The sequence below is a fragment of the Amphiura filiformis genome, chromosome 3 (assembly GCF_039555335.1).
Source record: "Amphiura filiformis chromosome 3, Afil_fr2py, whole genome shotgun sequence".
Lineage (NCBI taxonomy): Eukaryota > Metazoa > Echinodermata > Ophiuroidea > Amphilepidida > Amphiuridae > Amphiura > Amphiura filiformis.
The window spans coordinates 52,725,386-52,751,156 of NC_092630.1; the positions used below are offsets into that span (position 1 = coordinate 52,725,386).

The 25,771-nt window shown below is 37.2% G+C and overlaps 1 long non-coding RNA gene across 1 annotated transcript; it reads left to right on the plus strand.

The window, feature by feature from the left end:
- Nucleotides 1–5,644: 5,644 nt before the first annotated feature.
- Nucleotides 5,645–25,450, plus strand: LOC140148707 (uncharacterized). The gene is made up of 3 exons (XR_011858515.1): nt 5,645–5,789; nt 23,558–23,645; nt 24,881–25,450. It is a non-coding gene; the product is annotated as an uncharacterized lncRNA (long non-coding RNA).
- The last annotated feature ends 321 nt before the right edge of the window (nt 25,451–25,771 follow it).

Consider the following 25,771-nt stretch of genomic DNA (forward strand, 5'->3'; position numbering starts at 1 on the left):
AACAGTCACTTCCGGCACCCGAAATACGGGCACCAATCAGAAGAGTCGTTATATGTGCTCTTTTGCAGACTGTTTGTTAGGAGGATCGACGAGTGTCAGACCGACGCAAACTGGCTGTGTAGGAGACTAATATATAGCTTGTCTCCCAAATTATGGGCGCTGACCACTAAAAGTTAATAAAAATTCCTTTAAAAAGGAACAGGGCGAACAAATGAGGAAGTGTCAAGATAAAGGTGTAGTAAGGAATCAAATTTGATTAAAAAAATGAATAGGTTCTTGTCAATTATTAAAGTTTAAGCTACTTAGAACATAATTTGCACTTGAATGAAAACATCCATTAGTTCATTCTGTTGAATGTTGCTCCGGTTATTCGTTAAGTATTTATACCTAAAAATAATTTCATGCTGACATCTACAAAATTTATTTATCAGTTGAACAAGTTCACCCTCTGCATAAAATTCTTTTATTTTGAACATGTTGAATGCCAATAATGTACCTCCCCATGCATTGTATTTCTACTTTTTATGTCACTCTGGTTATTAAAACTAGGCTAGTGCTTTATTTTCCGTCTTAGAGATGTGGCGATCAACTATTAACTCAAAATCAAAATGAAAATAAAATCTTCTGAAAGTAATAAAATATCTATATTATAAAGAGTATACTATTAATGAAAAATTTAGGCCTAAAACGAATTAGACCTATAACAAATCAAACTCAAATAATTTATTTTCAAATTACATACCTTAAAATCTTCTGAAAGACAAACGGGTTTGTCTCAGCCATTTATTAATTTCTAGAATATGCCGCAAATACCACCTTAAGATCTATGCATGACGACATCATAATTCATCTCTATTAGATTTTCAGTGTATAAGCAAGTAGAAGTAATATCATCACTACAATATGCCCCCAAAACAGAAGTCCCCCACCCCACATAAACGCAAATTGACACGACAGCTTCAATCCCAATCAAATTTAATATTTCATCCAAAACGGTCCTGTGATACACTTTCCCCAATCAAACACATTTGCATTTGATCATCTTCTACTCTTCCCTGCCCTGAGTAGATCATTATAATATCAAATCTAAACACCATGCCATGGAATTCACCATATCACGTCCGAACTCACATGCACATTGGGCGCCCCATTCCTTTTTTAAAGGAATTTTTATTTATTGTCATTGCATGTAGTAGGCCTATTTAATTATTTTACTGCTAGCAACATTTGGCATTTATTGAACATTGATTTCAACGTATACAGCTGTATACCACCGTACAGGTTCAACCAAGTTAGCAGATAAAGGGCAACCAGTTATTGACTTTTCTCCTGGTAATTGGTCAATAAGCAAACACTCATGGTCTGCATGAGCAAATAAGTCCGGGCGATTTGTATTGCACAGGGCTCAGTGCTAAAGTAAATATATTTTCTCAATATCGCCTGCCTAAGTTTCACTATTTAAGGGATGGGGTCAGTATGAACGTTTGGACAGTATTTATTGTGGGACATTAGAGCACATCAGACATGTTGAATTGCATTCTAAATACGAAGAATGTCCTTTTGATATAAAATAATTTTGATTTTTTGAAATTCGCAAATGATGATTTTTACTTAAAGTGTATGTAGGAAAAAAAAAAAAGCCGACGATCAATTGAAAATTTTGACCTTTCGTATTGAAGATATGGATCTCTTTCCCAAAACACAAAAAATTAGGTCATTTTGGGAAAAAATCCATATTTTCAATATGATAGGTCAAAAATTTTCAATTGATCGGCTTTTCCTCCCAGCTACATACACTTTAAGAATATGTCATTAGATTTATAAAATTTACTTCGAGGACTGTTATATATCAAAATATGAAAAATATCAAATTTTAATAATTTGTCATAAAATTTGTAGGCCTATTACATCGTGATTTCAAAAAATGAAAATTATTTGATATCAGAAAGACATTCTATGTATTAGGAATGCAATTCCATATGTCTGATATGTGCTCTCATGTCCCCCCAAAAATACTATCGAAACGCCCATTCTAGATCCCTTAAGTACTTTAATTTACTCAAGGTTGTGTTTGTATAAATGATTCAGTTATATAAACACAGCCTCGTGAAAAGGTCATATTGACATAAATTAATTGACTGCGTGGTTCATGGGTTAAAGTATCATTATCAGATTCTATACGCTATGGTAAAACAACAAGCACATGCAAGCAAGTATTTTGCCAGTATCAATAAAACTATAATGAGGCTATTATAATGTAGCCCAACTGTACGTACAATCTGGCAATACCGCTCAGTCTGAGAGAAATGAAAATATCTGTTGCAATTTTCTGATTTGCATAAAAGTAATGCTAGTTCATGGAAGTTGTAAAACAATTATTTCTTTTAATACAAACATATTCCTTGGTAAGACAACTTTATAGCACTGTTTGAATATCAACATGAAGTAGTAATGACAAATTTAAATGGACACTATCGCCTCTGTAGTTTCCTGATTACATAGACAGCACGAATATTTACACAGCCGTGACGTTAGTCACGGCTGTGTCTTTTTTCTTACAGGTTCTTTCTTTCTTTCTTTCTTTCTTCTTTCTGTCAACCATTACATTTGCTCTAGCACTCACATGCTTACATTGATTTTGACCTAACTTGGTCACAATGATCATTGACCGTGCCCCTACACGTCACATGAAACTTGTGGGGTCAAAGGTCACGCAGGGGTCATAGAGGTCAAAAACGTGATTTCAACTAAAAATGCATCTTCTCCTACAGATTACGTACGACAGTGACACCACTTGCACACATGCATTGTTATTAACCAGTGTCTATATGGTGTACACAGATTTGGGGTCAAAGGTCATTAAGGGGTCACTTCTGGTATAAAACGAAAAACCTTCACAAATTTTTATTAGCTAAGTAAAACATAGCGCAGTAACGGTATGTTCACATATGATCTGCAGTTACCCAATGTATATGTGGTATTTTTTTTAATTGGGGTCAAAGCTCATTAAGGGGTCACTTCCGGTATAAAAAGAAATACCTTTAAAATGCATCTTCTTCCACAAATTATGTGGGACAGAGATGCCACTTGCACACATGCATTGTTATTACTCAGTGTCTATGGGGTGTACACAGATTTGGGGTCAAAGGTCATTAAGGGGCCACTTCCGGTATAAATTGAAATATCTTCAAAAAAATGTATTAGCTAAGAAAAACATAGGAGAGTAATGGTATGTTCACACATGAATTGTGTTTAACCAATGTATATATGATATTTTTTTATTTGGGGTCAAAGGTCATTAAGGGGTCATTTCCGGTATAAAACGAAATACCTTTAAAATGCATCTTCTCCCACAAATTACTCAGGACAGTGATGCCACTTACACACATGCATTGTTATTACCCAGTGTTTATGGGGTGTACACAGATTTGGGGTCAAAGGTCATTAAGGGCCACTTCCGGTATGAGACGAAAAACTTTCAAAATGCCCTTCTGCCACAAATAACACGGCAAAATAATGCCACGTGCACGCATACATTGACATTAGCTAATGCCTATGGGGTTTTCATATATTTTGGGGTCAAAGGTCATTAAGAGGTCACAACACGGCTGTGTTCGTGGTCTTAGACCACAGCTAAGTCTAGTTCATTTTTATTCTGAAACGCCGTGAAGAAGTAAGTAGTACAAAACCCAGCGCAATATGGGTCGAAAATCGCTTCGCGATTTTCGCCCAAAAAAGGAAATATTTCACAATCCCGGATTACCCTGTTGTTTTATGTAGCCCGGAAGTAAATGCTTTTCAGTCAAAAATTCAAAATATCATTTATTCATTTTAGGGGGAGGGGATCTAGTTCACCACAAAAACATGTTGGCTCAAAATATCTGATCGCTTGCCATTTATTCATTGGACAGAACGCATAAAGTTCGGTGTAGGCATAGACCTACTAGGGGGAATCAGAAACTTTTCCTAAAAATTGAGCGACAGGGCGATTTTTACCCAAAGTAAAAATGAAACCAGGATTTATAAGACTGCAAAAACTGGGTTATTCCTTCATGTAATTTTACACGAAATTAGGGTTAGGGTTAGGGTTAGAGTTAGGGTTAGGATTAGGGTTAGGATTAGGGTTAGGATTAGGGTTATGATTATGATTAGGCTTAGGGTTAGGGTTAGGATTAGGGTTAGAGTTAGGATTAGATTACACGAAATAATTACATGAAGGATCGACAGCCCTATAGGGCCTATCATGATATCTATCAAGAACACATCATCAGACCAAATTGAAGTAAGGCCTCTTTTATATATCTATCATAGAACTTTTCAAGGTTCTTTAAATTGAACTTAAACAAGCTGTATACGGGACAAACCTGAGACAAGAATACCAAACTTCTTGTCTCAGGTTCAGGGACAAACAAAGGTTCCAAGTTATACACCTTTTTTCTTGCTGGTTAGCTGTTTCAACTGTTACGCAATTAACAAGGGAATTCCCAATTGTTAATTTTGGATGTTGCCAATTTTTGCGCCCGCGATACATGCTCTTTTTTAAAAGCCATTTTGGTTTAATATGATGAGTCTTGATAACCCTCAATTTCATTGGTTTAAGATTGAGTGTTTTTTTTTTTATAATATTTTAATATAATTTCAGTTTTGTTTTCCATCAAATTTGAATGCAGATTTTTTGGATTACCAGCCGCACATCCACACCCAAACCAAAATTGAGACCCCCCCCCCCCGATACTGCTGGCTTGTGTGGAAAAAAAAGCGTGAAAATACAGTGGACCCCCCCGGCTGTGCATAGCTCTTATCCAGCTTGAAATGTGACAGGGCAACCGGCCTCCCCCCGCCCTCTGGGATTGACGCCCATGCCCTGGGGCGCGATTATTTTTTCAGTTTTTCATAATCAAACACGGAATAAAGCAAAACTCACTGAAAAAAAATTCTGAAAAAATTAACTGAATTTACTACATGCGTTTTAATATGATGTACGAAAAAAATAATCCAGAATAATAGGCCCTATAGCACTTTTTTTTTTAAATTATAAGATTTTTTTTTTTTGCCAAATGAAACATAGCTAGATCCTTAACCTTTAGTCAACTATTTATCTATTTTTGAAATTTGAGGAATGGGCCAAAAACATGCAATTTTGCATGCTTTCTACTAGTTGTAGTCTAGTCACAAAATTCTAAGACTCAGTCACAATCTTGAGTATAAAGCTAACATAATTATTTTATGCTATTTTTGATAATCGGTTATGAAAAATATATATAGAAAATTAATGTGTTTTCCAAATAAACAATAGAATGCTTAACTTGAAATTAGTCTTTGTATAAGTCTCTGCATGGGCTTGATTGTCAGAATATTCTCGAAAAACGTGCTAAAAACTTGTGTTTTTGGCCCTTTATTTTCAAAAAATTGACAAAATAATTTATTAAAATTTGGCTTTCGTTGCCAGTTAGAACTAATTAATTAGGATTTAAGCTATGTTTCATTTGGGAAAACATGATAATATTAATTACCCCCCCCAAAATGAGTGCTGTCTTTTACTGGAGTTGAGAGTAGATTGCCTTGGGCGTAACTTGTGAAGGGAAAATAGCAACACCAGCAACACTATAAAAATTAGGGATTTGCATCATCCTGGGGCCCCGGATGTGTTCGTGCATGCTGTAGTGCGGGAGAAAGTGGATGTGGTTGTCAATTTCGGTCAGATTTTTAGCACAAATTCATTCACTTTTATGCCGAACTAGACCGTTCTTTTGCAGATTAGGAAAGAAGAGTAATGATCTTTGATTGTGGTGAGTGCAAATTCTTGTTATTTTTGGATTGCTATGCATTTGTATGCTAATTTTGAAGCCTAAAATCAAGCCCTAAAATCCGGGCCTAAAATCTGTGACGTAAACTGCATTCAAAAGTTGTCGTAAACAATTTTACTAGCTTTGTAGCATTCTAAAAGCTTCTAAATTAGATGGAGCACAGCCATGACAGCCAGATTGTTGACAAGACGTGTTCTTCTCTGACCTCATTTTCTGAGTGTTCTGATGAAAAGTTCAATAGGCCTATTGTAGTTCCAGAGGCAGAGCTCAAACTATACTATAACTTTTTAACCCTTCAAATTCAATTCAAACATCAACATCATGTCAAGACAAGACATCACACTATGTGTACACATAATGACATATCAGCCATTGCCACACTTTGATTATCATGATAGTTTATTTATTCTATCTCGGTGGTTTATCTTGACCAGCTAGATCAGACTAGAGTTTGCCATGCTGTCACCAATATCACTGAATATGCCATTGACTTGTATATAAATGTGTATGCTCAGCCTCAGGGATTTCAGAATCAGCACTATAGTAAGAATTCCAATTGAATGAACGCAGCTTTCAACAGCTGTACTCGATCCAACCGCGATTGTATATCACGTATTTCAAACTACAACGCGAACGCACGACCTTGGATACAATGCTATAAATAAACCAATCACGAAAAGTGCGCTGGCATGGTTCGCGCTTACTCATGCACAGTCGCACACGCGGCATACATCGCACAGTGTACGCAAATGTTCGTCACGCTATTAAAAGCTGCGTTCATTCAATTGGAATTCCCACTATAGACAGTAGAGTTTGTCCACTTTGAACTTGAAGTACAAAAGGGTCAAAGTAGTCACAGTTTCGGCATGCCATATAAATGTCAAAAGGAATTAACACGCTGCTAGGCGCACACAAATGCATACATCTTAATACGCGACACACAATATACTTACGCAAAATGTGCGTACCGGTACCTAACTCATACTTCAAAGAGAACGAATTGTAGAGTTTTTTCTGCAATGCTGAATTTATTTAGGTTAATTTTTGTAAATTGGTAGCAATGGATTGAAGTGTGAAAAAGGAACTTTTTGCATCCAATTTTAAGCTACTGTACTGAACATCCTCAGATACCACATTCATGCGTTTAAGTCAATAATCATTATAATCTTAGCTTGTCCTCACTTGACAACTGCTGAATTTTCTGTTTTACGGAAAACGGAAAAAAATCACGGAATCAGATTCAGAGGTAGGCCTACAACACATAAAATGAAAGTTTTGTATGATGTGACAAAAATTGTCAAAAGATACGAGAAATAAATGTTAAAAACAATCTTGAGTTGTGTGTGTAAATTTTTATGATAAAAAATACTGTTTAATAATACCGAAATAAAGGTATATACCAAGGCATGAACCCCCTATCCATCCAAACAGTTGGTCTATTATCTTGAGAATATTCCAATCAGAGCATATTGATCGCGGTATTGAACACTTGATTCAATTGTGACATTAATATCATTCATAATCATTGTTAAATATTAAATAGATTCATAAAACATGGATTTACAAATTTACAACACGGAATACAACACGGACAATCGGACATATGTGTACATCCATATTAAAACGATGCACTTGTCGGCTGCTACATGTGTCTCATTTTACATAATAGTTAGGAATAAGTAACAGACTCATCTCAAGTGGAGGTCACCTCAAATCATACCAAAATCAACTGATTTAGGAATACAGAGAACATATTCCTAAACTATGTGAACTGGGGATGTTTTGAAGTGACGTCCACTTGAGATGAGTCTGGTATTTATTCCTAGCTATTATGTGAAATGAGACACATGTAGCAGCCGACAAGTGCATCATTTTGATATGGATGTACACATATTTAAGTTGGAAATGCCAGAAAAACTTTTTCTTTCAGAATTTCATCTTGTTTTTGAAACAGTTTGTTTTAATACACTAACTTCCAAACCATTTATGAGTAAAGTGATACAGTAGAGAAAGAAAAAGCCAAAAAAGAAACTAATTTTTCACAAGGTCATATGACTCATGATCACTCATCTTAAAATCCTGTCCATCAAAATGAACCAAAATTACACACAGGGTAACTTAAATATGCTACTCTAAACATGTCAGTAACCAAACTGACACAACAGCAAAATTCACAGATAACAGCTTCCTGGACAACATTCACAGTCCAATAATTGGCACCCAGCACAATATATGTGAGAATGTGAACAAGGTCCTTGGGCAGATGATAATTCCAAAAGAGTGTGGAACAAGACCTTTTCTTTTTAAAAAGTGTGTGGAAAGCAGCACTGTTTTGTAAATTATCATCTGTTCAATGATTCTCACTGATTTGTTGTGCTGGGTGCCAATTATTGGGATGTGAATGTGGTCCAGGAAGCTGTTCCATATGAGTGCATTTTGCTGTTGTGTCAGTTGGACCACTGCTTGGTTACTGACATGTGTTTAGAGTACCATAGAAAATTGAGGCAATCCTGTGTGTAATTTTGGTAAAATTTTGATGGACAGGATTTTAAGATATGACCTTGTGAAAACTATAAGTTTCTTTTTTGGCTAAATGTATATTTTATATATCCCAAATCACAAAGGCTTCAATTATGAAATTGAAATGTAATACTGTACAAAAAAGTCAGGATCGAGTGACCTGTCTACCATAAAGCAAATTTTTTTGGCCTTTATATGATGGTCATGAATTGGATGGTCAGACAAGCCCAATTAATCAGTCTGCCAGACTCAATGGATAAAGTATTAATTCAACTTTGGCTGGAGCAAACTCTTGAAGAATGAAAACATGGGGAAGAATTTTCACTTCAGTTGTCAATATGTGGTCACATGATGATTTGCTTTCATTCAGAAAATAAAAGTGGGTTCTACTCCCAATTCCAGAAAAATGCACAGAAAAACACAATCACTCAAAATTGTTTTTTTTCTGGATTATGACAAATTTATGAAACATGGATTGGATACATCGCCCAATCCTACACCCCTGCCCAATTTTGTGCCTATGTTCGCATTTTCTCAAAAATTATAGCGCATTAGTGACAAGTAAGATATGTATATAGGGGCAAGGACTACAACTACTGCACTGGAAATTTTATTTCAGCACAGACAACAGTTGCGGAGTTACAGTCAAAAATTAGGGAAAACCAATATTTGATCAATAAATCAATAATTACTTGCCTTGAGTTGCTGAATTTTCAGTGCAGTAGTTGTACAGTTAGCAGCCTGCACAACCGATTCTTTTGTTTGGCAAGGCTCACTCAGTCATTTAATGAGGCAATACAAACGATCGAATTTGGTGTTGAAATGAGCTAAATTTTTAGTTACACCTTTTCGATGTAAAATTTATTTTCTCGGCCAAATGAAAAGCAATCATTTTTTTTTTTCAGTAAATGTCAGGAAAAATTGTAGTGCTTGATACTGTATTTTTTTTTCAAATTCTAGTGTTAAACTTAGGCGTGAAATTTAGTCATTTAGTGTAAGATTTTCGATTTTGATAGGCTTAAACTCTGTCCATGAGCCTTTTTTGGATCAACCTTTTAGCTTTTCAAAGTAAGATAGTTCGCTAATGAAGGATTTTTCCCAACTTTCTAACGCACATCACCGTGAGCGATATATCATAGTTTTGTCAGAATTTGCGTTTTCATTTCACTATTTTAACTGCCGGCTGACCATTTTTCAAAATCAACGAGTGAAATCTAAGGCTAATAGTACTAGCATTGTGGATCGATATCCCTGGGTCTAATAGGAATACCGGCATGGCTACAGTGTTGCTAGAACTTCAATATAGCAAAGAAATTCCCAGGCCTATAGCGCTCCTACTGATCATGTTTAACCAGAACACTCAATTGGGGATTTGGGCTACTAAATCGCTGGTCGGGCAATTTGCTTTCAATGGAAAATTGACCTGGATAAACAACAAAGGAAATATCGACTATTTCTGTTGGTTGCTCTCGAGATAAAAGTACTGAGTTAGACATTTTCGGAGTATGAATCGAAAAAGGGTAAAATAAAACGGAAATTCTAACAAAACTATAATATATAGACCCACACGATGTGCTTTACAGAGGTGGGAAATATCTTTCTTTAGCAAACTATATTAGTTTGAGACGCTAAAAATGAATTCCGTAAAAAGCTCAAGCGTGCGAACTGAAGGCCTATAAAATCAAAATATCACACTAAAAGACACAATTTGATGCTTAATTTTAACACCAGGATTTGTAAAAAAATGTATATCCAAGCACCAAGTTTTTAACTGACATTACTGAAGAAAAAAAAATATTGCTTTATATTTGACCGAGAAAATTAATTTCATAGCAAAAAGGTGTATCTCTGAATTGTGCTGATTTTAACATGTATCGATCGACTTTCAGCGCGACTAAGCATTTCTAAAGAATCGGTTGTCCAGGCTGCTAACTGTGTAGTCCTTGCCCCTGTAATATAAATATCTTACTTGTGACCTATGCGCTATTATTTTTGAGAAAAATGCAAAAATTGGCCAGGGGTGTAGTACCCCCTTAATTTTTAAAAACTGGCATTTTGGAAACGAGAAATTTGTAATAATTGGTTACAAAATAAAATAGAATAGAAAATGTGTAAACTTGCTAACACTTTGAGTGCATGGATGGATATTATTAAAAGGCTTGATTGTCACTGGGGGTGTAAATTAACGGTTATTTGTCTATCCAAAAACGGACCACAATCCGGTCGGTTAATCAATAAATATCTTAAGGGTGCACACCAGTAAATAGCTCCCATTGACTTTCTGTACAAACAGGGTCCAGGAAAACATCATTTTCTTGACTCCAGAGTGACTCAGTTCTTCAAAACTTAACCTTTCTGCAAGTCGAAGGTCAGATGAAGTCATCTATTGTAGAAATTATATACGGAGTCCAGCATTTTTTTCCAGAAAAATGCCGACTAGATCACCCTATAGCCCATACAGCGTACGCCACCGCACAAATAGCTTGGTGTTTCTGAAATGTGTAACACATTTTGAAAGTTTAGCCAAATTGTCATAAAAAGTCAGATCCTGCTCATTTTTCACAAACAATCTATTTCCCAGGCCTAGATGAGGATTATGAATCAGGGCCTAATAGTTGGGTTTTAAGCCTTTTCTAATGGATTTAATCAAGTCGTATTGCACGTTTCCTCGTTTGAAACACTGATTTTTTTTCTCCCAGGGTGTAGGAGACTTGTATTACTGGTGTGCATTCTAAAGATTTTTTATTTGGTCAAAAAAGACCATTGGAGTTCGAAAACAAGTCAACAAAACAAATGCTGGACCCTTAATATAAACCAATTTGAGATTAAATATTTTTAAAGAACAGTGCACACAGAATTTGAAAAGTCACAGTGTTGTCACTGCCTATTCAAAGGCGTAACGCATGATCATTCCTAGACTATGCCATAGTCGATTTTTGATAAATAAAAATGTTATTAAACATGATGTCAAGGCCAAAAAAAAAAAAGATGTTTGCTTGCCCTCAACTGACCGACCCTAATTTTGGAAATCAGAAAAAATGGTTTTTTTTCTATTTACTGTACAAAAGAATACCGACCCTATTTTTGGAAATTCCTGAAAAAGTTTTTTTTTTCTTTTCAAATTTTTGCATTCTGAAGATGTAAAAAAAATGTATTTTAGAGCTTGTGTTCAACATTTTAGTTGTTTTCTAATGTTAGTTGATTCATTTTGACACCAACATTGTCTGATTTTTCATATTTTGAGCCTTAATTAATACAAACATTAGAGTTTCCTAGTAATTAAAAAAAAAAAGAAATCCCGACCGACCGACCCAATTGTTAAAATTCAATTGAGGGCAAGCAAACATTTTTTTTCTCTTGGCCTGAACGCATTCAGTTGAACTCAAAATTATACTGATATTTATTACATCAAAATACTAGTATAAAATGGTTATGAAAAAGTTTATATAATTATATTTGTGACAGTAAAAGTAAAGTATAGGCCCTACGTAGGCTTATATTATTGAATGCAACATATCATAATGGCATAATTCGTCGGCCGCATCACATACTGACGTATTTGCAAAATACGCATTTCGAGAAAATCGAACTTTAAAATCTAGTGATTTTCATTTGCTGCATAATCTTGATTAAAATATTATTGTCGATCAAAACCAGTTTAACAGTAATGCAAATATACCATATTTTAAATATAATTACAATCAAAGCATAACTTATTCTGCAAAAAATCAATATTAAATAAAATACGTCACTATGTGAAAAGGACTAATATCAATTTCGCCGTTCAAATGACAAATACGTCGCGCAAATACGTTAGTATGTGAAACAGTTGCGCAAATACGTCAGTATGTGAAAAGGACAAAACAGCAATTTTACCGTGCATTGTTAGAGTCGCGCATATACGTCGTGCAAATACGTCAGTATGTGAAACGGCAAATTCTTCAAATTGCAGATACGATATACTGGGCTTAAGTAGTATAGGTGATCGGCAAATACGTCGTTATGTGATGCAGACATTTCAAGGTTTTGTAAATACGACATAATTAAATTGATTAATATCTTACTAATTAAGCCACTTTGAGGCATGATTTTTGGTAAATATATAGAGTAGAACATAACAAACTAACATGCCAATTTTCTCAAAAATGTTAAAAATGTCGAATACGTCAGTATGTGATACGGCCGACGAATTATAATGACACTTCAATACTGAACAATTCTAATTTTAGAATCTGCCAGTTTATTATCCGAAAAACCGACTATGGAATTTCACTTTTAAGCAGAACTTTACCCCCTGTTTACCCCGGGACATTGTTCTCTAAAACACACTGTCAATCATACTTGTTTATCAATAAAATCTAACCACAAGACTAAGCATGGTGGTACAATACGCGCTAGATGCGTACGTTCATCCGCCAGCACAAAAGCGCCGCATTCCCTAGATAGTTGTGTACCATCTATAGTTAATGGTACGTGTCGGGAGGATTTAAACAATAACGAGATCTGGGCGACCAATCACAAGCCAGATTCATTTAAAGATGCATTACATCATGACAAATTTTAGTTAGGCCAGAAATTGGCCTAACTCTCCATAGAGTCCCGTGTTAAAAATGTTAACTGCAATCCAAAGTCAGTACGACTTGGGAAGCTAACAAACAGATGGTGTACGGTGACTGAAAAGATCAGTTGTGAAAATCTATCAATTGTGAACACATTAATTAAATCAGAGTTTTAAGCTTAAATGTAATAGCCAGAGTATGCACAATTGGCAAGTGGACTACGGGGAAGTCTAGAGTTCATTCCCAAAGTCAAAAATACCGCTATTTCCATGGTTTCAAGAACATTTTCAGCATTTATTTTTTGCATTTCAAGTACACTTTTACAAAAGCACCCCTTTTTTAACATTTCAAGAGCAGCTAAACTGGGAAGTCCCTAGTGATGTAATCAGTGTAAACAACCCCCAGAAACAAACTGAGTGAGTTGCTGAATATTAAGAAGGCACAAATGTTTCACAAAAGTGAAATCCGGGAGTAAATTGAGCAAGAAATGTTCAGATTTCTTGGGATTTCAACATTCTCAGGATTCACAAAAATATACCCTATTTTTTAAATTTTGAGCACACCATCGTAAAAAACAACCCTTTTTTTGTCTCGCCTGATAAGGCAGGAGACTATATAATCACTTTTCCGTATGTAGGGGTGTGTGGGGGTGCGTGCGTGCGTGCGTGTGTGTGTGTGTGTGACAAATTTGATTAAAGTTTTGGTTTTCGCCTATTTTCTCGGAGACTAGGAGTCGCACGTTTCTCAAACTTGGTGGGTGGGTGCATCTTGACCCGAGACAAAACCGGTTTGTATTGGTTAGTGGGTCAAGGTCACTGAGGACCTCTAGAGGTCATCTGAGGTCAAATTAGTAAAAACTGTCGTATGGGCATGAAACTTAGTAGGTACAGACAACATCTCAAGCCAAATTTTTTGAAGGTCATTTCAAGGTCACCAGGGGTCATCTGAGGTCAAATTAGTAAAAACTGTCGTATGGGCATGAAACTTGGTAGGTACAGTCAACATTTCAAGCCAAATTTTTTGAAGGTCATTTCAAGGTCACCAGGGGTCATCTGAGGTCAAATTAGTAAAAACTGTCGTATGGGCATGAAACTTGGTAGGTACAGTCAACATTTAAAGCCAAATTTTTGGAAGGTCATTTCGGGGTCACCAGGGGTCATCTGAGGTCAAATTAGTAAAAACTATCGGATGTGCATGAAACTTGGTGGGTACAGTCAACATTTAAAAGCCAAATTTTTGGAAGGTCATTTCAAGGTCACCAGGGGTCATCTGAGGTCAAATTAGTAAAACTGTCGATGGACATGAAACTTGGTGGGTACAGTCAACATTTAAAGCCAAATTTTTGGAAGATCATTTCGAGGCCACCAGGGGTCATGAGGTCAAATTAGTAAAAACTGTCGTGTGGGTATGAAACTTAGTGGATGCAGTCAACATTTAGAGCCTAAGTTTTGGAAGGTCATTTCAGGGTCACCAGGGGTCAAATTAGTAAAAACTGTTGTATGGGCATGAAACTTGGTGGGCACAGTCACCATCAGCCAGATAATCATGCCTAGCCGATAACCGCCAAATTCATTTACCTCTACCAAAAGTAATCACAAAAGCAGGCGGTTGCGAAAGCAGGCGAGACTCGTGGTTCGAGAACCGCCTTGTTTCAATTGTGGCAAGAGTGGGGAATTTAATTCCCCCCCAAATCCCAAAACAAACCCACTTGTGTCTCTTCCCTTGGTTGCCCCTCCCCTTTTTTTTTTGTCAGAACAAAACGTCACTGAAAGTCACATTATTTTGTGTTTGTTTGCTACCTTTATGTTTTGTCTCCTGCATTGTTTCAAATGTTGAAATATTGTAGGCCTAATATTTGTGTCCTCAATTTAGGTCAAAAATTATGTTTTACCAACACTGTGCACTCCAATCAGGTGTGTGTACTTTGTGTCAGACATGGTGAAATATAATCTGTGGTGAAATACAGCAAAAGTACAACTTGACCTTTAAATTATATATGAGGTCAGGTCAATCATAAAATATTCCACAATCAAGCCCAATCTAACAGTTGGAAGAACATGAAGAAAGAGTGAGGGGGGAGTAGGCCTAGTGATTTATTTTATTATCGGCCATGGATCAGCTCAGGGTAACCTTGAACTTTTTGAGGACTGTTCTTGTTTACTGTAGTCTGTTTGTAGCACTTTGTTATTGAGGGGTTATTTCATGAAAGATTACTCCAGGTCCTCAGTCATGAATTTGTATGCAAGTCCTCTGAATATAGTGGAGATTCAATAATTTTAGCAATTAGGTCCTACCTGTTTACATGTAAACTAATTTTTCTTGAAATACTGACTGGTTGCAAAAAATTTGGTAGCATGTTGTACCTATTAAATTATAAATTATGTCTAGTTTTAAATAAAAAACACAATGTCATTTGGATATTATTTACAATTTATACACCTGTTAAAGGTAACATGATCAAGGACATATTACAATGTATTATTTACTTTTTTGAAACACATATCCAATAACATGAAATCCAATAACATGAATCCTGAAAATAAGTGTCAGTGTGCCAAATCCCCCCTATATTTTCTATTCTGGTTCTGGTTCTGGTTAGGGTTGAGTTGGCATTGCCAGATATACTGTACTTCACCATATCCCTGACTTCACCAAACTTATCCTGGAACCTAGGATTGGGTGCAGATATCAGAACCAGGGATGGTCCCCCTTCTCTTTTTGAATAGCTCTGACACTTTTAACGTGCTTTACATGACTTCCGAACCATGGACGTCACACACAGGGTCGCACATACACTACCTATATCTGCACATGCTAAGCAGTTTATGGGGGCGAGAAGAAATTCTGCAATTAAATTAAATTCTGTGATGGAACTAAACTTAATTGAAGGATTCCTGACCATTATATGTGACATGATCAAGGGGAATGAGTCACATGTCGACCCTGGTCGAAAATGAGTTTTATGTTTCTAAAGAGGACATTTAGAGCTCTCTGAAACTGAAAACCCCATGTTGATACGACTTTTCTTTGCAAAGTTACATCAATTTATCAATCGCTGAAAACAATATAAAACAAAAGAATTTTAACACTTCAGGCCATGCCGTTTGAGGCGAGCGATCGCTCTCGCCGCCACCGCTCGCCCAAACTCAATTTCTAGTGAGCGATTTTAAACTCGCCAAAGAAACTAAATATCGCTCGCTGCGAATCGCCCAAAATTGAATCCAATATTGAAGCCTATCCTGTATCCGATCTACCATAATAAGTTAGCCTTAAACCCTGGGTACGAAAGAAAGGTTGTGAAGCTTTGTGAACAGTGTGTAATATTGTTTCATATTAGTATATGAATAATTTTTCAGACCTAGCGAGTGATTCGATTAAAATGTAGAGAGTGATTCGACCACTCGCCCAGCATCATGCTAGCGAGTGATTGACCGCTCGCCTTTAAAATCTAGACGGCAAGGCCTGCACTTTGTTTGCCAATATCTCAAAATCAATATTAGCGACATCCAACTCATTTACCTTGATCGTGTCACATATAGGAACTTTTGGGGAGGGAAGAGAATTGTCACCTAAGGCAAGCCCAAGGCTCAAACTCTCACCGATCGTATTCTCCTGGCCGGCAGCGCAACTCCGTAACCGCTTGGCCATCTCGCCCTCGTTGACACATGTAGGCCTAATTTAAACAAATCCCAATTTTATAGGCCCTATATTAGTTTTCCAGACCCTAAGATTGATAGTGATTGATATTCTGTGATAATTATAGTAGTCTTGGGTCCAGACTGAATGTAGTTATCATGGAAAGCAGGCCCGCTCCAAAATCACATTTTGTTCTCATCGTCAGAGCAGCACCGCTCTGAGTTGACTTGAATTCAACTCCTAGCGATGCTGCCGCTTGAGCAAAACAGTGGAATGATCAATATATCACTGGCCACCGCTAGCGTTTTTGGTGCGATTGTGCAGTGGAGCAAAATCCAACTCATTTACCTTGATCGTGTCACATATAGGAACTTTTGGGGAGGGAAGAGAATTTTCACCTAAGGCAAGCCCAAGGCTCAAACTCTCACCGATCGTATTCTCCTGGCCGGCAGCGCAACTCCGTAACCGCTTGGCCATCTCGCCCTCGTTGACACATGTAGGCCTAATTTAAACAAATCCCAATTTTATAGGCCCTATATTAGTTTTCCAGACCCTAAGATTGATAGTGATTGATATTCTGTGATAATTATAGTAGTCTTGGGTCCAGACTGAATGTAGTTATCATGGAAAGCAGGCCCGCTCCAAAATCACATTTTGTTCTCATACGTCAGAGCAGCACCGCTCTGAGTTGACTTGAATTCAACTCCTAGCGATGCTGCCGCTTGAGCAAAACAGTGGAATGATCAATATATCACTGGCCACCGCTAGCGTTTTTGGTGCGATTGTGCAGTGGAGCAAAATCATTGTCAGAGCGACAAGTGGCAGGAAAGTATGAAACCAGCATAAACTGTATGAAAGAAAGAGATAAAACAATACTTAAAAATAAATTCAAATAAATTGATTGTTTTTTGCTCTTGTGAATTTGTTGTGGCGGGCCTAAATCATTTGCTTGTTTAGCTGGCAATAGTTTTGTGTTGAGAGCTTTCAGACATCCTTCTATGTGTTCTGAAGGTTCCTGCTAAGCAAAGAAGTTTTCTAACACTAGTCTGGAAAACCTGTCTAAAATATTATGACAAAATGGTTCAGTATGCGTGACATTTTGTTAGCTGATTTAATTTCTGTTATTGTTTGCTAAAAAATTGTAATATGTGGTGCAATCAAACTAAATGAGTCTGATGTCGATAAATCAAAATTTAGTTTTTAGTTTCATTAGATGAGCCATTCTCTCTTTATTTTGCTGAACACACCCCATCATCAGACTTTCGGGTTCAGACACATGACAATTTTAGTGTTGCTTAGAATAATAAAATACAAAGAAAGTTGAATACATTTATTGGGTATATCAGAGGGCTGACAGTAAATTTCGCTGATCCCTCCTTTTTTTTCTATGTAGATTTAACACACGATTCCCGCTGTTGTTTTGGTTCCACTTTAGCACCCCCGGTACACGCATGGAGGTCGCCATTTGAGGTTTTAGCACCCCGGCTACCTTGACTACGCGTTCAGCATCGCGTACAATTCGCGTTCCCAACTGTCAATCATTGGAGGTCAATCACCTCGAGCTTGACAACGATATCTGAATAGGCTATCGCCAAGTCTTACGGGTATGCGCGAAATTTAGGTTAATTTTCGTGGTTGAAACAGTATTTTTCTTGTATAAATCTTGGCCCGAATAGCGGGATTGTTGGTTGATTTAATGCATTTGATGGATGCGCTAAAAAATATAATTAAAAGTATGAAAAAAGCTGTTCAACATTTGAAAACAATGCACTGTAGCAGGCTCGAACAAGTCTAATCGTGGATGCAGCAAGCCGCGATTTTTCATGACTTGAACGCGGAGCACGGACGCGATTTAGCCGGTAGAAATCGCGGTAGTGTTCCAGGCCTACGCGATGGCAGGGTAATGGCGGCTTCTATACTTGTATTACTATTATAATGAGCTGTCTACCGCCTGGGTATATCTCAAAATCAATATTCCTGACATCCAACTCATTTAGCTTGATCACATCACATATAATTATAAGCATAAGGTTAATAACATTTAAACCAAATAATGGTCAATTGGTCATTATGTATCTTATGGTATATTTGACAATTTGTGCTACTATACAAAGCTCCAGTATAGGGGGTGGTATGATGTGCCATACGGGGTCTTAGGCAGTAGAGTTGGGCGACTAAGTCGCCAATAGTCGCGACTATTACTGATGGTCGCGACTACGACTATTGAAAACCAAAAGTCGACTAATGCAAGTATATTTTTGTGTTAAAAAATTACTTTAAAAGTGCCAGTTATTCGCACCAAAACCAACCAAATACTAACATATAAACTGCGAAAAATGTGAAAAAATGTTAGTCATTGTCTTACCAATAGTAACACTAACCAACAAGTAATCATAAAGTCCATAAATCATCATTAAATTGAATACCTGAGTGGAAGAAAGGCCCAACTCCAATTTTTTACAAAAATGAGTTTGACCCAGCATTTTATTCCCAGCAGACTGTTCTTCCTTGTGTGTGAAAGATGAGTCAAAATCCACTCCCCAAATAGTCTTCCATGTATACTTAATCATGGTCTTTATGGAAGAAAGGCCCAACTCCATGGAGTTGGGCCCTTCTTCCACAAATATTGGCTTAAAGAGGAATTTTATTCACCCATGAAATCTGCTTTTCACTACAATAAACTTTCTTGCTAACCTATTACATGCTTATACTTGTGCAATTAATGGATAATTTTCAAATTTCTGTGGCTATTTATAACACATCTGCTCACGGACATGGTACTTGCAGTATATTAGTGGAAGAAGGGCCCAACTCCAGCTCGTATTAAGACCTGTACCGTTGCCATGGAAACATCATATATAATTTCGAATGCATGTAATATTGTATGTTCATGTATCAAAGGTCCCCTGAAGATGAAAACATTCTGTCTATAAAAATTTTCCAAATATAAAGTTTTTTCTTAATATCTCAAAAACAGTTTTGATGGAGTTGGGCCCTTCTTCCACTCAGGTATTCAATTGGTGTTATTGACTTGTTGTCGAACTACTTTCCCACAAGATAAAAGCCGTCAAAAACTCAAATTACTTAGAACTGTCGAACATCTCATTATGATTATAATTTATGCAGCGATAACAGGTGTAGCAGCATCATAGCGTGCATGTACAGACCCAGGTTGGGTGTTTGTACCAACTACTGAAGGTATGAGATTATTTTAACTTTGGAAAGAAACAGCGAGAACTTTTGAGAAGTGTTTTCCAAAAGGGAAAATTTAGGAAAATATTATTAGATTAGAAGTACTTTTCACGTAATTTCAAAAAGCTATGCTTATTGTGGTAACAGAATATTTAGAAAGCAACAGGAAAATAAACAAATTAGCTGACAAACAGTCGTAATGTTGCAATGCCACCCCTGTAGCGACTAATGCAGTAGTCTAGATGAGGTCAGGTGACGTAGGTCGGAGGTAAAAGTTAATCGTACATGCACGATGCAACACGTTCATGAGCATGAGAAAAGTTGGGCCTATATTACAGCATTTTACAGTCAAATATTTGCATCGCAAACATGCGATACAGTGTAGCAATTTGTATCGCAACAGTGCTGGTTTGTGTAGCAAACTGTGATGCGATGCCGGCAATCACGGGTCCTGTAATCATGCATTATAAATACTAAATTGCCACCAATCTTTCACCCGATTTTTCAGTCCAATTTTAACCACAGATAGTCGCGACTATAGTCGTAGTCGCGACTATTTGCTGTCGACTAGGAAAAAAGTGATAGTCGCCCAACTCTATTAGTAGGGATAACCATCAAAATTTCATGTTGACCCTATTGCTACAAAAGATTGTTTTCTGAGTAGAACTAATCAACAGAAGTATTTTGGTGGTTAAATGGTCAAATCGGTCAAAAACTTTTGAATTATGAATTATCAAAGTTTCCCATTCTGACCGGTCATTGGAGCGAAATAAAATGACAAGGTCCAAAAATAGCAGTTGGGAGCAAAATTGGCATAAGCATATATTTACCTTTATATATTTCTTTATTTTAACATATTTGCAAACATGAAACAAGCATATTGTGAAAGTATCAACGGGGTTTCTTATGAAATGGCACTTAACTAGTCACTGGCATAACTTATTTTTTCTAACCAAGGCATTGAAATCATGCATTTAGAGGACATTTGCCAAAAATCATCCAAGATAGCCGATATGGCACAAAATCAAAATTGCACTAAGTAGGTGAACTTTTTTTTCACAACCAAGAATTTCAATGTTATTGGGTTTAATATGACCAATTAGTAGGTGTATGTAAACAAAATCTTAAGTTTTGAAGGTCATTGACTCATTCACAACAATAGAGATTATCCTCATTATGCTCATGTGTATTCCTGTAGTATTCCTCATTCAAACCAAAGTAGCACTCAATACATTATGAGTATCTTTGTTCAAACCAATTCAATGCTTGACCTCGGAGTTACCTGCATGACTATCGCGGGCTATTTTGAAACAGTTATGGTTGCACATTCAGGTACTTCTTTTGAAAGTCCTAAACAAGGTATAGCCAGCAGCAAGTTGTAGATGTTATAGGCCTAAATATAAGAAAACGTTTAGGGTTAAGATCAGGTGAACAATACATCGAATGAGCACGAAACTTCACATTTATGTTCAGAAAGGTGTCTTCTTAACATGATTTGAAAGGAATATAAAAATTCCAAAGGGAAGCTGGTGATTTAATTTGTAACTCGAGATCTACTTGTTCAATTTTTTAACCTTTTTACAGAGGGTATGATCTAGAGGTATTACTGGCAGCTCAGTAGGCCACGTTTTTCACCTGATCTTACTGATTTGAATATTTTGTGCCATTCTTGAGCAGTGCTAAACTCAGCCACTGGCAATTAAGCGCACTGTGGCGATGGACCAATTTTGACTCGCACTTACAGAAAAACAAAATAAGTTATGTTGCTGTAATTTGCAAGATAGTTACAAAATATAATTGGCAGTAACTTCCCCAAATTTTACAGAAAAATATTGAAAAATAAAAGAATGAGATCAATTTAGAAATGTATGTGCAAGCAGTGCACAGTTGAGCTCCCTGCATGTCTATGGGAGTGTTCTAATCAAGTTGATGGTTCATTGGTCATCCCTACTATTAGGCAGGATTTAAAGGTTTGGGTGTGTAAATTCAAAAAACTGGGTGTGTAAATTTAAGATTTGTGTACAAAGTATAGGCCATGTGGGAAAAACAGGGTGTATATTTTCAAATTTGGATGTGTAAAAAACACTCCCTACACAGCTGGCTGCTTAAGCCCTTGGTACCATACCTACATGTACAAGATACATATTTGGTGCATACGCACCAATATGAACCTCGCGCCAATCGATCCGGGTTCAGCGTATAAGTGACGTATATTTCATTGCTTAAGCATTGGAGAAATAGGTAACCTTGAAAATAGGGACCCAAATTTTATGATTTTTCTTTTAACTTGCCCTTTGACCTCGCTTGACCTCAATTTTATTTCGGGCATATATTCCCCTCGTATCAAGGATTCCACCCACCAAATTTGAGCCGGATCGGACAAAGTTTGAAATTTGACCCCTCCGTAATGACCTTTGACCTTGGTTGACCTCGATTTTATTTTCGGGCATATATTCCCCTCGTATCAAGGATTCCACCCACCAAATTTGAGCCCGATCGGACAAAGTTTGAAATTTGACCTCTCCGTAATGACCTTTGACCTCGCTTGACCTCAATTTTATTTCGGGCATGTAATCCCCTCGTATCAAGGATTCCACCCACCAAGTTTGAGCCCGATCGGACAAAGTTTGAAATTTGACCCCTCCGTAATGACCTTTGACCTCGCTTGACCTCAATTTTATTTCGGGCATATATTCCCCTCGTATCAAGGATTCCACCCACCAAAGTTGAGCCCGATCGGACAAAGTTTTAAATTTGACCTCTCCATAATGACCTTTGACCTCGCTTGACCTCAATTTTATTTCGGGCATATATTCCCTCGTATCAAGAATTCCACCCACCAAATTTGAGCCCGATCGGACAAAGTTTGAAATTTGACCCCTCTGTAATGACCTTTGACCTCGCTTGACCTCAATTTTATTTCGGGCATATATTCCCCTCGTATCAAGGATTCCACCCACCAAATTTGAGCTCGATCGGACAAAGTTTGAAATTTGACCCCTCCGTAATGACCTTTGACCTCGCTTGACCTCAATTTTATTTCAGGTATATATTCCCCTCGTATCAAGGATTCCACCCACCAAATTTGAGCCCGATCGGACAAAGTTTGAAATTTGACCCCTCCGTAATGACCTTTGACCTCGCTTGACCTCAATTTTATTTCGGGCATATATTCCCCTCGTATCCAGGATTCCACCCACCAAATTTGAGCCCGATCGGACAAAGTTAGTGGCGTATATGTTGCTTAAGCTTTCCAGGAAGCTTTCCTTTAAAGGAATTTTATCAAACACCCCAAACAGAAAGAATTTCTTGCCAATTTATCACCACGCATGCTCAATGCAATTAGTAAATCAACCTCTATGCAGAAAACAAAATATCGTTTTTTTATATTACACACTATCATCGCTTGAATATTTGTTTTGATGAAAGTATCATAAATATTTAAATGAAGGTAAATATAATTTACTATATTCAGGCTTTCCCCATGTCCCCATGTTCGATTCAGAAGTAAACACTATTGGTCCAAAGAGACCGAAGAGACCTGTGTGCGTAAGTGTGTGAAATTGGATTTGCCGCATAGCCTACTAATCGCCTTTTCTTCTTATTTTTTGGTTGCCAAAAAAACTAAAAAAAAAAAAAAATATCAACAATTTGGCTGCAAAGTGGCAAAAAAAGTAGGCAGAAAATGCAATAAAAAAAGAAGTACCACATATCGCACAGCTTTTTTTCACAAATAAAAAAAAAAACCTGCACAGCTTTCTGACCAAAAGTTTGAGACAAAACTTTTTTTTTTTTTAGATTCTTGCAAGCAAATTTTAAAACATTATTTAATTTTTATTACAGAACACTCATCAGATGAAGAAGTGGACAGATCATAGATGACCTTTAACCTAGAGGATCTGATTATCAAGATGAAAGCAGCTCTTTGAGGGTAAATATTGTGAACCTTATGAGTTTCAAATGAACTTACTTGTATTTGGAGGGTAAATGCACCCAATATCAACTATCTTAGCTTGTGGAGTGGGCGAATATAGGAAGTTGGGTCTCAATTGGCTAATGGAATCGCATTGTGAAACATTGGCACCTCATTCCTTGGAATGTTCAACAGTTCACCATTCACTTCTTCTGGAAAGTCATGTCACTAAAAAATTAGGGCACCGCCAATTATGCAATTGCGTTATATTTTCTTTTCCTTTTTTTGCGATTTGTAAATTTTGTTATTGTTGATTTGGAGAGTCCCAAGACCTTGCGACAGATGCTAGGATCATTATAATTTTGAATCCAGAAAATGCAAAGTGGTAATTTGTGTTAACTTTATACAATGTACCTGGTAATCTAAATTATAATTATATGAAGAGAAGAAATGCAAAGAAGATTACAGTTTTTTGGGTAATTTTACCCAATGTTTTTGAAATCATCCACAAATGACCCTATCACCTGGCTTTAGGTCCAGGGACACTCCAAATCCATGATTTTGAAATTTTTGTGGGAAATCATGCATCTCCTTAGATTTTTAGCCTCCCTAATTGCACAATGTAGCCCTACTCAATACACTCAAAAGGAGTGGAAAAACTATACTTGATTGTGATTCGATTCCACACTTATGCTGGTTTCATACTTTCTGCCGCTTGCCGCTGAGCAGCATGACGCTTCATCATGTCGCTTGTACTTTTCTGCAAGCGGAATGGCACACAGCTGAGCGGCAGCGGTGTGACTCTGATATTTTGTTCACATACGTCAGAGCGGCACTGCTCCGAGTTGACTTGAATTCAACTCCCAGCGGTGTTGCCGTCGTGGCAAAGCGGTGGAGTGATTGATATATCGGCTTGCCACTGGTCACCGCTAGCATTTCTGGTGCGACTGCGCAGTGAAGTGAAATCATCTTCAAAGCGGCAAGCGGCATCCAGCATTACACATAATGATTCAGAATATAGCATTACCTTTGACATTGATCCATTCATTGTAACTTTTGAACTCAGCATAACTCCCATCATTTTATATTCAGAATTAACAAAGGCAATTGTGTTATAATTCATTGGGAGTAGTGCTATAGTTTCACTTTTGCAAGTGATCTGAAACTACCTGAATATTTGAAGCTTGTAGTAGAACTTTTTAAATGACCCTGGTATTAATACTCATTAGAAACTTTTTTAATGTTTTACACAGGGAAACTCACACCCAGTGAACAAAAAACCAACAGCAGTATGGATTCCTCTTCTGCAAATGACTCGTCTCCAAGCCAGAGCTACAGCAGATGGTGTGATAAGCGTTTCACTAACATGCGCAGTCACGACAAGTTCTCACCAAGTAGACGGCAGTATTCCCCCAAGCCAAGCAATTCAACTAAGAAAAGTCGGTACGCCACCAGCCAAGAAAGGATTCTTGCCAGCACTGATAGGAGAACACATCAAGAGCAGAGCGCTCAGAGAGTAGTCATAGATAGGAAGATACACCAAGAGCGGAGCACTCAACAAGTTGTTGAGAAAGAGGCTATGAATGATGACAATCCGTATGACGACACGACTGATGATAATTTTGACCCATTTGGTTCCCCTAATTATCTATCGAAAAGTACGTTGAGATCAGTGGTGACTAAAGTTGTGCATTCGGAATCTGATCAGAAGGAAGATGTCAAGGATACTCATCGTAAGGATGTTTCTGATCACCATGATGAAGAAAGTGTGTCGGAAGGTAGCAGGCCTCCAACTCCAGATGGGGGAGTCTCAAAAGCGAGGCCTAGGAGCGTTGCCCAAGGACAAGAAGTGAGCGAAGGAAAAGTGAAGAAAAAAAAACACAAACGACATGACATGGTATCTTCCAGTATCCCCAGTGCGAAAGTCAAAAGCGTGTGTAGTGTTATACAGAGTAAGGATATCAAACATGAAGAAAGCACTAGCAAGAAATGTAGGTCAAAGTCTGAGCATAGCAAAGGATATGATTCTGAGAAGAGGATGGTTGACAGTGAACAAGTAAGAGATGAGAAGAAAGTCGAGGAAGTATGTTACCGGACGGAGTAAGTCTCCATCAAAAGTGCATAGGTACCACAAGGAGGAGAAG